General features: G+C 54.3%; 2 long non-coding RNA genes and 1 other non-coding gene across 4 annotated transcripts; 2 read left to right on the top strand and 1 right to left on the bottom strand.

The window, feature by feature from the left end:
- Positions 1-568: 568 nt before the first annotated feature.
- Positions 569-3,808, top strand: LOC141576559 (uncharacterized). Of its 2 annotated transcripts, XR_012504970.1 has the most exons (3): positions 569-754; positions 3,305-3,462; positions 3,601-3,808. It is a non-coding gene; the product is annotated as an uncharacterized LOC141576559 (long non-coding RNA). The 2 variants fall into 2 exon arrangements; XR_012504969.1 differs by having other exon boundaries at positions 569-3,462.
- LOC141576561 (U6 spliceosomal RNA) lies at positions 2,155-2,263 on the top strand. Its single transcript, XR_012504972.1, has one exon. It is a non-coding gene; the product is annotated as a U6 spliceosomal RNA (small nuclear RNA).
- Positions 3,809-6,172: 2,364 nt separating the features above from the next.
- Positions 6,173-9,187, bottom strand: LOC141576560 (uncharacterized). Its single transcript, XR_012504971.1, has 2 exons — positions 8,260-9,187; positions 6,173-7,969 (listed from the first exon to the last, which is right to left on the bottom strand). It is a non-coding gene; the product is annotated as an uncharacterized LOC141576560 (long non-coding RNA).
- Positions 9,188-9,193: the final 6 nt, after the last annotated feature.

Raw genomic sequence — 9,193 nt, 5'->3', positions numbered from 1 at the left:
TGACCAGATAAAGAAGGTCACGGGCTGATGACCTACTAGACCACCAGGAGGTCCCATGTTACCAGACACTCATCCAGATTTAGGAGGAAGTTTCATCAGAGACCCTTGTTGATCATGAGCACCTTTTGTGCTCCCGCCTGTTGTGATTCCCTTTCATGCTCCAACCTGTTCGTCCACAGAAGCATGAAACCCCAACCCCAAGACGGGTTCACAGTTTGGAGGGCACTAGCCTGCTGTGAGTCCCCTTTGCCCAGCAAAGCAATCAAGCTGCCTCTTTTCTTCTAAACTCTAAGACCCTGTCTCTGGGTTATTTGGCTCGTCAGGGACGGGGTGGGGGAGGGCGATCTTTCGGCAACACCCGCAGAAGTTTCCCTGAGTGGCAGGAACCAGCGTGGCCCTCAGGCCTCAGCCCCGCAGGCAGGCAGGCAGGCAGGCAGGCAGAGTTGGAGCGACCGTTGGTCCCGCCCCCGCCCGCGCACCACCCCCCCCCGCCCCCGCCGCTGCTTCCGCCGCCGCCCCCGCCGCCGCTTCTGCCGCCGCCGCCGCCGCCGCCGTCGCCGCCGCCGCCGCCGCCGCCGCCGCCGCCGCCGCCGCCGCCGCCGCCGCCGCCGCCGCCGCCTCCCAGGCCTTCTCCACCGATCGGTCCCAAATCGACTGACTGTCTCCTGGAAGCGGGGGCGGGGACGTCAGGAGGATCCATTCGGCAGGGCCTCGTTCAATCGCTTCATTCAAATGCAGAAAGCTCTGTGCTCAGGTCAGAGCCTTTGACTTGGCCTCCGGCTCCTCTCTGTTGAACGGCTTTTGTTCTTTGGTTTCAATTTCCCCACCCTTAGGCCACCCCGTCCCAACTGCACGGAGGGAGGCGGGAGGGAGGGGGAGAATCTCGCCTGGTCTCAGGCCAAAGGAGTCCCCTCCTTTTCCTAATCTGGGTAAACCCCACTACACCGTTTGAGAATCATGGAAGGGCATGGAAGCAGACCTCTGACTTGATAGATTCCTCTGGGATGGGAGACTTTAAAAAAACAAAATTCTTTTTCCCCTGCTTCCAGGGAGGCAGAAAGGAGGGCCAGAGTGTTCCTCTTGCCTCGGGCAGTTCTTTGTTTGTTTCTTTCTTTCTTTTGTTAAATCATTTTTTTTTCCTTTTTTTCTTCCAGTTTTATTGAGACAGAGTTGACATACAGCAGTGTATACTTTTGGGGGGGGGGCGGGGAGAGGAATTCGATTTTATGTATTTATTTTTGACCGGAGGTACTGGGGATTAAACCCAGGACCTTGTGCTTGCTTGCTAAGCACACACTCTACCACTGACCTATACCCTCCCCCTTGGCCAGTTGTGAAGTCCCTTTCATTCAGCATAGTCCATCGGGCACATTTTGGGGCAGCCTACTCTGGACCCCAACATTTCCCTATTCTGTAACTTCCCTGGAAGTTTTACACATTAAAAGCTGGGCTGTTGACTGTGCGTGTGCGTCCATGCGTGCGTGGGTGCGTGCGTGCGTCTGAGCGTGCATGCGTGCGTGTGGTGTGGGGGCAGGAGGGAGGGAATAGTTTCCTAGAGGGCCTGCGTTTCATGGACCCAGTTTCTTAGTTCTGAGAACAGGTCTGTTCAAGGAAACAGTTGTAGTATCTCGTCTCAGGAGGCGGTGGTGTCGATGGGCTTCTGAAGCTAGGCCTAGGGAGCAAGCAGTCAGGTATCGCCTAAGAGGCACTTGTGTGGAAAACCAAAGTACAGCACAAAGGTTAATCATTGGAGCAGATGAGAAACCAGATTCAGGGCCGGGAGTAGGGGGTCAGTCTGGTAGGAGATTTCCACACATCGGGGTCATCGAAACGGCTCGAGCAGTATGAAATGCCTCTGATGATGTCCTGGGGTGTTCGGCTCAACTCTCTGAGCGGCTCCTCCAAAAACAGGCCCTAGGATGGTTTCCACAGGAGCTGTTGTGGCCATTTCTCTGACGTTTACCTCCCGTTGCCCAGCTTCAGTCTGCAGGGCTTCAGGAGACGGAGCATTTTAGTACTCAATGATGCCAAGACAAAAGGGTGAGAGAAAATGGGAAACGTTCGTGGAGATGGTCCTAGGCAGATAGTGGAGGCAACTAGAAGACTTTCAGTCTCCGGGCCGGCTTTCAGGTTGAGACAAAAACCCTAAGGCAAGCGCTTGCTGCCACAGCACATCGACTAACACGGGAACCATCCAGAGAAGATCAGCACGGCCCCTGAACGTGGACGACACACACACATACGTGAAGCGTTCCGTAGCTTTAGTGATGTCAGTCACCCAGAGAAAGACAGATATCCTATGCCATCACTTCTAGATGGGATCTGAAAGTAAGTCAAGACACCCATCCATACATAAATAACTCCATTTTAAAAAGACTCCAAGGAACCTATTTACAAACCAGAAACAGACTGGACTCGCAGACATGGAAAAGAAACCGATGGTTAACACAGGGGACAGGGTAGGGTGGAGGAACGGGGGAGGGCAGAGGGATAAATCAGGAGTTTGGGATTAGCAGATATAAACCACCCTATACAAACTAGGTACACAAGTAGGTCCTACTGTCTAGCACAGGGAACTATGTTCAATAGCTTGTAATAACCTATCCTGAAAAAGTATACGTGTGTGTGTGTGTGTGTGTGTGTGTGTGTGTGTGTGTGTGTGTGTGTGAATAAGTGAATCACTATGCCGTACGTCATAAATGAACACAACATTGTAAGTCAACTATACTTCCATTGACAGAGAGTTCCTACAATAAACAGGCAGGCAGGCAGGCAGGCAGGCAGGCAGGCAGGCAGGCAGACAGACACAGACACAGACACAGACACAGACACAGACACACACACACACACACACACACACACACACACACACACACACACACACACACGCCCCACAGACACAGGGGAACCCTAAGGAAAACGAGTAGCACTAGTATCTCTTATCCATGCATGTCTATCCCAGTTTAATGGAAACCTAAGTTTTTGCCTCCAAGTCAATGATGCTAATAACTCTGCTGCCAAGAATAGAAAAATCCTCACGGAGGATTTCTGAATCCCAGAAGGGTCAGGGAGGGAGAAAAAGAGAAAGGGTTCCATTCTGCTGACAGAGGTATGATAGTTACCATGTGGGTGTCCGCCTCTAAAAGGAAAGGAAGGGGAAAAAACAAAAGTTTATTTTCCCTTGTATCTGAAAAGAAAAAAATTTAAAACTCAATCCTCTTGGAGACAAGAAGTCGTACACACCTCATGTCACTGATTCTCCTCCTCCACCTCCTCCTCCTCCTTCCTCTACTTCTTCTTCTAGTCTATACCTCCCATGGATTCTGACGACCTTGCCTGATGATGGCGGGTGATGGGGGCAGAGATCGATCCTTCTGAGAAGTAAGTTGGCAAGCGCTTTAGTGAAGCCTCGTAGGATTTACCCAGTGAAGCGAGTGCCTTCGTCCCTGGAGGCTGCGGAAAGTATGTCCCCAAGTCACATACGCATGTGTTTGTCTTTTGTTGTCGTTGTTGTTGTTGTTGGTGGTGGTGGTGGTGGTGGTGGTGGTGTGTGTGTGTTTGTTTGTTTGTTTATTTGTTTGTTTGTTTGTTTGTTTGTAGCAGTGTCCTGGCCATGCTGAGGGCATCAGGCTTGCAGCGGGGGAAGGAAGGCTTCAACCCCTTTGGAAGTCATACCTACCATCCCAAGAACGTCTGGATGACCCCTACTATGTGGCAGTTGAATGGGGGCCAGTTACTGGGGTTCAGCGGGTCCAGAGAGAGGAGGTCTGAGGCCTCTGGGGACAAAAAGTTTGTACGTATGTATGTATGTATGTATGGCCAGTTGACTGTTTTTGCGGTCCTATAGGAATCTTCCTGCCCCTGTCTATTGAACAATGGGAGTCATCTTCCAAGTGCCCTGACACCAGACACCACGGTGGGTGAAGGAATGCGGGTGGGGTGGGGTGGGGGTGGGTGGGGGAGGTCATCCAGGGAGCTGGGAGAAACCGAGCACGTCCGTGGGTCGGTGGGTCGGCCTGTCGGATGGTCGCCATGCTGGGTTTCCCCTAACCCAGGCCATTTGCCGAATGGACAGAACAGACTGGGGCCACGTGTGCCACCCACCCTCTTTCCGGAGGCTGTGGTCCACTGTGTTTGCATGAAAGTCAGTGAAGGAGGCATCTCCTCGGGACTCGGTTCCGTCCCTTTCACGAGAGCCTCCACTTTGGATGACAGCCAGCCAGCCAGCCAGCCCTCGATGCCAGGGCAGTAGACGACTGCCAGGAATATCCCATCCTTTCTGGAACCCTGAGTGTACCCACCTGTACAGACACAAGGCTGAAGAATACATGACGTTCCTTCCTAGTTGACAGCACTCCCCATGTCACTGAAACAGTGTCCAGTACGCTGACGTCATCTCCTCCCTCTCCCACACCCCCGCACGCGCACAAACACGCGCGCGCGCGCGCGCACACACACACACACACACACACTCTGTCTGTCTGTCTGTCTGTCTGTCTTTCTGTCTGTCTGTCTGTCTTCTAAGGATGGAGAAGAGTTTGCTGAGCTATTTCGGGTGCCCTCTCATCCTAGTTCCTATCTCCAAGTTGGTTCAAAGTCCAAAAGGCGGTCAAGCACTTAATCAGATAGGTCCCTCGTAAAGAATGTCTCCCACATCACGACGACAGGCTTCTTAGGCCAGCCGAGAAGCTCCTTCAGTTCTGCGCCCATCTTGGCTCTAAGTTGATATCAGTCTGTTACGGAAATGACAGGCCAGCCAAGAAACAAGCACCACTCTGAGGGTTGGAGTACTCAGATTTATTACGCCGGCGGGCTCAGAGGGGCTTCTGCTCCGAAGCTCTGAGCACCTCCAAGACGTGCACATGAGGTTTCATAGGGTTAATTACAAATATGGGTCTATTCGCCAATAAGACTCAAACAACAAAAAGCAAAGGATCAGTACACTGGAGCTTATCAATTTGGAACAGATCACGTTACTGACACTTGTTGAGCTTGGATTTACGAGTTAGCTTGTTAGCCCAGTAAACTGACACTAAACTTCAGATTTACGAGCTAGCCCAGCAGAACTTAGATCAGTAAACGGACACTTATCACACTTAGATTTGTGACTTTAGCTTGTTAGCCCAGCTGGGCTTTTCCTTTACAAGTCCTCCAGGATCCAAGAAAGCCACGTTGGAAAACAAGTGGTGATTCTGATGGGACAGGAGATCAGTCATTTGGGGGCGAAGGGTGGGGTAGGGAGACATACCAGCCTGTCTGTCTGTTTTCACCCAGTGTGGGAGCCGTCCCAAAGAGATAACTCGAGAAGAGAGAAACAGGGAGTTGACAAAGAACACGTGCAGTGGCGTGCCCTCCCCCCCCACCCCAGGAGAAGGCCAAGCCAGAAGTCCCTCCGGATGGCGGGCTCCGGACTCCAGCTTCCAGGGGAAGCGATTTTTTTTTTCCTCCCCATTTCAGGCCCGGAAGAAGAGGGAGAGGCAGAGTGTCCTTCTCGGGCATCCGCTGTTTCTGAAGCACGCTTGTTGCCAAAAGATCGGCCCCCGTCCCCGACGAGCCCAAGAATCCAGAGACAAGGTCTTGGAGCTTAGAAGCAAAGAGGCCATTTTATCACTCTGCCGGGCAAAGGGGATTCACAGCAGGCTAGCGTCTTCAAAACTGTGTACCCACCTTGGGGATGGAGTGGGTGGGGTGGTTCTAGAGCCATAGCTCAAACAATCGGGCATCGATCACCATCCACAGAATCGTTTTCTCATCAGAAGACTCAGAATGGTGTCACGATGCCTCCAGGTGACCCATTCTATAGAGGCTGGTGGTTAGATCTCGTTATCTCATAAGCACTCAAGGTGTGGCCTTCTTGGTCACTCAGGCTATTTTGTCAGGTCATTAGTCCCGTGACCGACCTTCTCCTCGGAGAAAGACTCAGAGACCCAGCATGATGATGACTTTCAATGAGTGAAATACAGTAGAAACAGTAAGATCGATAGCTTCCAGTTTCAACAACAGGCCTGGAACCGTGAGCAGCAACCAGTCAGTCAGGACAGTTGACCGTTTTCAGGGCGAGCATAAGAAACCGAATGACACCCCCCCCAGCAAATGAATGAGTGAATGAATGAATGAATGACCTAATGATCCTCCCCTCCCCCCCCCCGCCAAAAAAAGAAGAAGCAATCCGTTAGCCTAATTCCGGCCATTTTATTCATCCTCCTTCACCCTGAAGCCCCAGTCACCCACGTGCCACAGTGGTCTGTTTTCTGGTTTCCTCCACCACCCCACCCCCCACCAACCACCACCCCGCCAACATCCCCCCATGCCCAACCACAGCCCCAAGTGTGGGACTGGACGGGGGTGCAGGGGGCTGAGGGGGCGGCAATGGCGGCTTGAGGTGAGGGTGGGGAGTGTTCCGCCCAGATCGTATAGGAAGCTCAAACACAGCTGCAGTACGAGACAAGATGGTAGATTTCTGTGAGTCCTCCCTCCTCTTAAAATCCGTCCTAAGGAGGAGACAGACAGAAAGAGAAACATCACCCTCACTCCCAACGCCTCCTGCGCCCTCGATGCGCCCCAAAACAACAAGAAAAACAAAAACAAACACGACCACAAATAAGTCGCTATCCCTGGGGAAGAAGGATTCGATGGCATGGGGATATCATTCTAAAATTCATTCCCTCTTCATCACATTTCATGGAAACCGATTGCAATCTATGAGGCCCTGTGAAGGTAGGGGTTGGGGGGGTAGGGAGGAGGGAGGGAAGTGAAGGGGGAGAGAGAGAGAGAGAGAGAGAGAGAGAGAGAGAGAGAGAGAGAGAGAGAGCGAGCAGAGGAGAGGAGGGATAAAAGGGGAGAGGACAGGAAAGGAGAGGAGGGAAAAGAGGGGAGGGGAGGGGAAATGAGAAGAGGCGAGGGGAGAGGAGAAGAGGGAGAGGAGAGGAGTGGAGGGGAGAAGAGAGGAGTGGAGGGGTGAGGGGGAAGTGGGGAGAACAGGGAAGAGGAGAGGAGGGGAGAGGAGAGGAAAGAGAGACAAGGGAGACAGACAGACACGCATGCGCGCGCGCGCGCGCGCACACACACAGAATAGCGAAATGGAGAGAGAGGCAGAGAGAGAGAGAGAGAGAGAGAGAGAGAGAGAGAGAGAGAGAGAGAGAGAGAGAGAGGCAGAGAGAGAGAGAGAGAGAGAGAGAGACAGACAGACAGACAGACAGACAGACAGACAGACATGGATCTAGGTCAGGGATACTACACATGGGTATTCTTCTGAGTGATTTTATGTGTTTTCTCAATCGCCACCTCTATGGAGATAAAAATCGCTCCCATAAGATGAAGGGAGTCCTTCTGCCACCGCCCGCGGCCCCGCCCACCAGCACCGCTTGTGTTTGTCAGGGATTCCAAGCCAAAGCACGTGGAGGAGCGGGAGAGCTTCCTGGCAGCCCAAGGAGGAGGAAAGTCCGGCAGCATGAGAGAGGTGGTTGGCACGGGGAAGCTGGAGGCCGGCTGAAGAGAAGATGGGTGAGGGGGCAGGGAGGAGGGTTTCCCAAGTTGGAGAGCCAAGACGAGGGAGGGGAGCTGTCGGTGGCTGCGTTCTGACCCCGACCCCAACCCTGACTGGAGCGGATCCCTGAAAGGAGGCGGTTCGGGCTCTCTGGCCGAGAACGCCCCTCTCTTCCTCTTTGTGCAGAAACACCTTCCGCGGACAGAGAAAGTCCATCCCGAGACCCTCGTCGGAAGAGTCCTTTCCAGACCCATCACGATCCTCCTGGGCCAAGGGGTCCAGGGGATGGGGCGGGGCCTCCATTCGATCCGTCTTCCGTCCGTCCGTCCATCCACAAGATCTTGAACATCCATGTAGGATTCTGGATGGTAGCAGTTTTCCAGGATCCTCGAAATCCTTGTAAGTCCTCTCCTGGCAGATTCGACCCCTAGGTCGTACCGCGCAGCACAGGGCACTAGATTCAGTCCCTCGGGACGAGGGTTCCTGAAAAAGACCAGGAAAAAGAAGAACAGAATCACTATGGTGTGCACCAGCCAGAAACCAGCACCACCTTGTCACTCTAACAGACTTGCAAAAGGCGGGGTAGGGAGAGAAAGTCATAGGATGGCTACCGTCCCTCCCACCCCCACCCCACACGCCAAGCCCCAGACCATCATCATCCCTGCTCCCCCTCCCCTCCCCTTTCCTCTCCCTTCCCCCTCCCCCTCCCCCTCCCCTCCATCGACGCCCGCCTCCCGCTTGTACCCCACTCCTCTGAACCCAGCACCACCCACCCCAGCCTGGACGGGCTCGGCTCAGATCGGCTCAGCTCGGCTCGGCTCGGCCCGGCCCAGCCCGGCCCGGCCCGGCCGTCCGGTCGACTTCTTCGCAGGGTCTAAAATAGCGCCCGGCCGACAGGAAGGTGGCACATGGCACATGGCAGGGGAGCGAGCGGGACGGTTCGGGATCTCTGGGTGGCAGGGACACGCGGCCGGACAACCAGGAGCACGGACGGCCTGGCGTGCGTTTCTCCGCTCGTGGGGGCCTCGACCAGAGACCGTGGTACGGGGAACGGGGACACACACACACCACACACACACACACACACACACCACACACACACACACACACCACACACACCACACACACCACACAGGCACAGACACACACACAGACACACACACACACACACACACACACACACACACACACACACACACACACACACACACACACACACACACACTTCACCCCCACCCCCAAACCTCTGACAGCTTTCGTTTGTTTTCGGCCGACCGTCCCTCGATGAGGTACGAGTGCCTTGGCTGGGGCTGGGGGGGGGGGGTGGAGTTCCTCCCTCCACAACGACCCCACACAGGCTCTGTTCTGGTCACCCGAGTCCTCTTCCAAGTCAGACCACAGGCCTCCATCACCCGGCGCGAGCACTCGGGGAAACAGTCACCATCCTCATCGCTCCGCTCCACCTCTACACGTGAAGAACTGTTCCCAGCCCACGCCACTCCACCCCACCCCACGCCCCGATGCCACCCACCGCAGTGGAGAGAAACGAGACGAATCCACAGACGTGCATCAATCCGATGAAGAAAACGACGGCCCTATTCCAAGGAAGCATGGATATCTAGGTAGGAGATTCATCGAGTACTATGGAGGCGGTGGGAAAGGGGGGGGTTGCGGTGGGGAGGGTCTAGAGATCAGGCAGTACAGCCC

This window comes from Camelus bactrianus, unplaced genomic scaffold (assembly GCF_048773025.1).
Source record: "Camelus bactrianus isolate YW-2024 breed Bactrian camel unplaced genomic scaffold, ASM4877302v1 HiC_scaffold_127, whole genome shotgun sequence".
Classification (NCBI taxonomy): Eukaryota; Metazoa; Chordata; class Mammalia; order Artiodactyla; family Camelidae; genus Camelus; species Camelus bactrianus.
The sequence above is the reverse complement of the archived record's forward strand: the minus strand, read 5'-3'. Positions and strand labels throughout refer to the sequence as shown.